Source organism: Hipposideros armiger, unplaced genomic scaffold (genome assembly GCF_001890085.2).
Source record: "Hipposideros armiger isolate ML-2016 unplaced genomic scaffold, ASM189008v1 scaffold_912, whole genome shotgun sequence".
NCBI lineage: Eukaryota > Metazoa > Chordata > Mammalia > Chiroptera > Hipposideridae > Hipposideros > Hipposideros armiger.
The window spans coordinates 95,294-98,785 of NW_017732262.1; positions in this window are offsets into that span (position 1 = coordinate 95,294).

A 3,492-nucleotide genomic window follows, 5' to 3' on the forward strand; every position below is an offset into this window, starting at 1 on the left:
ACCATCTTGGATCCCCTCAAATCATTTTTTATGGTTTTCTTTCTTGCTGCCTTTGAATTTAGTTTGCTCTTCTTTTTCTATTACTTTAAGATATAAAATTAAATTGCTGATTTGAGATCATTCTTTTTTAATGTAAGCATTTATAGCTATATACATTGCCGTCTTAGCACTTTTTTTACTTAATGCCATACATTTTGTTATGTTTGTTTTCATTTTTATTTGTCTCAAAGTATTATTCTCCAGTGTCCATAGTGATTTTTTCTTTGGTTCATTTGTTGTTTTATGTTGTCATATGTTGTCATAAGTTGTTTAATTGCTATGTATTTGCAAATTCTCTGCTTTTCTTTCTATTGATTTCTGGACTTATCCTATTGTAGTTGGAGAAAATACTTTATTCAATATCAGTCTTTTTATATTAATTAAGAATTGTTTTATGGCCTAAAATGTAGTCTATACTAGGGAACGTTCCTTGTGCATTTGAGAAAGATGTTTCTGTTTTGTGTTGAATATACGATATTAGGTTTAGTTGTTTTATAAGATTGTTTAAGATATATATATATATATAATTGATCTTATGTCTAGATAGTCTATCAATTATCAATTATTGGGGTATTGAAGACTCCAACTATTATTGGAGAGTTATCTGTTTATAACTTCAATTATGTCAGTGTTTGCTTTATATATCTTGGGACTCCATTGCTTAGTGCATTTACGTCTATAATTGTTAAATTTTCTTGGTGAATTACACATTTTATGAATAGTACTCACTTCAGCAGCACATATACTAAACATTTTATGAATAAAAATGTTCTTAGTCTCTCATTACAATATTTGTCTGAAAAAATTTCTTTTTTGTATTGATTTAGCTACTCTACTTCTGTTTTAGTTACCATTTGTATAGGATATATTAGTCCACCTATACACTTTTGAGTTATCTGAGTCTTTGGGTCTAAAGTTAGACTCTTATAAGCTGTGTATAGTTGTACCATAGTTTTTATCCATTATGCCCATCTCTGTCTTCTAATTGGCTCATGTAGTCTACTCACACTTAAAGTCATCACTGATGATAAAAGGCCTTGCTTTTGCCATTGTGATATTTGTTTTTAATAATTCTTATATCTCTTTTGGTTTCTCAAATCCTCCAATAATACTTTTTTTATTGATGTTTTCTAATGTACCAGATTGATTTCCTCTTTGTGTATTTTTAGTTATTTTCTTAGTTGTTATTATGGGGGTTACTGTTAATGTCCTAAATTTATACCAGTCTAGTGTCAATTATATTAATTTAACTTCAATAGCATCTCCTATCCAACTTCATCCCTCTCTTTAATACTGTTATTGTCATAAACTACATTTTTCAGCATTGTGTTCTCTTTAATGTAGATTTATCAGTATCATGTTATGCATGTGTCTTTTAAACAATAGAGGAAGCAAACAGAATTTACATACCAAAACAACAAATTAGCTTTTATTTACCTGTACAGTGACTTTTATCAGTGATCTTTATTTTTTTATATAGCTTTGAGTTCCTTTGGTTTAGCCTGAAAGGCTATCTTTAGCATTACCTGTAAGGTAGGTCTAACAATGTCAACTCCCTTAACTGTTGTTTATCTTGGAATATCTTAGTTTGTCTTTCATTTTAGAAGGGCATTTTTACCAGATATAGAATTTCTGTTTCACAGTTTGTTTGTTTTATTGTTTTATTTTGGCACTTTATATCTTACCATGGGCTTCTGTCCTCTGAGTCTGATGAGAAAAGAGCTGTTAATTTAATTGAGGATCCTAGTATATGCTGAGTTACTTCTTACTGCTTTCAGGGTTCTCTCTTTGGTTTTAATTATTGACAATTTGATTATAATGTGTCTTGGTGTGCTGTCTCTGAGTTTATCCTGCAGGGAATTTGTTGATCTTGGAGATGCAGGTTCACATCTTTCATCAAATTTATGGATTTTCCATCCATTATTTCTTCAAATAATCTTTCTGGCCTTTTTCTCTCTCTTCTCTTTCTAAGATCCCATATGCACATGATGGTACCCATAATAGTGCCCCATAGGTCCCTTAGGCTCTGTTTAATTTTTTTTTTTCTTTCTGCTTCTCAGGCTGTTAATTTCAGTGGTCCTATATTTGAGTCTTTTGCTTCTATATCTGCCTGCTCAATTTCACCTCTAGAATTTCTATTTGGTTTCTTTTTATATCTGTTTATTGACATTCCATACATTCACTGTCCTTTTCTTTGCTTCTTTGCCCATGGTTTTCTGCAGATCTTTGAGCACATTTAAATTCTTAATTTAAAGTAGTTGTCTCATTAAGTCCAATGTATGGGCTTCTTCATGGATAGCTCCTATCAGTTTTTTGTTTTTTGTAGCTCCCTAGGATTGGGCTATACTTTCACATTTCTTTGTATGCTTTGTAATTTTTTTGTTAAGAACTGGATATTTTGAGTATTGTAATGTGAGACCTCTGGAACATCACATTTTCTCTTACTCATGGGATTGTTGTTGTTACCTAAGGAAGGCTGCGGTCATCAATTTGCTCAGTGACTTTTCCAAACTATTCTGGCAAAGACTGTATTCCTTGTTGTGTGTGGTCACTGCAGTCTGTGTTCCATTATCTATCTAGTCATCCAGTAACATAGTAGAGATTTCCTTAAATGCCTGATTCCAAAAAAGAGGGAAAAAGATCAAGTTTACCTCATGAATATATTTCCCATCAAATGTGGGTTAAATAAATTACCTGCCTCTGTGCCATCTCCTCAAGAATCGATAGCTACAATCAAGATGGAAAAGCCAAAATATTGGAAAAGAAGCTCCCGATTTCCCATCCTGGCACCAGGAAATCACACCAGGTTTGTGGCCTGATGTACCCACAGGACTAAGGGGTGGGGGAAAGTAGCTGCAAAAAGAAACTTGAAATTTCCTGAAATACATGAGTCTATTTTCAGCAGGTGCTCCCCTGAATGCTGTATTTGACTAGATTCTAGAGTTCCAGATAGTTGCTTCAGACAGTTCTTGCCAGCTTAATAGTTGTCTCAGTGAAGGGACTAACCCTTGGAGCTTTTTTCTGTGATATTTAAAAAAAATTTTGCTTTTTTCTGTGATATTCAAGTGTCATGTAATGTTGGTCTTCAACTACCTCTTTTTAAAAATAATTTGGATAATATTATTTAAAATATCACTTTGGTTTCAATTTCTAAATTTAAACCAGAGGTCTTGTATGTTGGATTTGAGACTCAGAGTAAATGCTGTCACAGCTACATGAGATTAGATTGACTATAGGCTCAGAAGAAAATGCTCATTTTCTCTTTTGACATGTTGTTAGGCAGCCAATTTAGTAGAATAAATATGATTTTATTTAACGCATTGTGAAAAGGCAAACAGGGACAGCATGGAGCAGAATGAGTCATATCAACTTCTTAATTTACTGCACCAGAAAAAAGATATTAATCGTAAGACACTTGAAATTTCAAAATACCTGGGTGGTATTTAAAGTAAG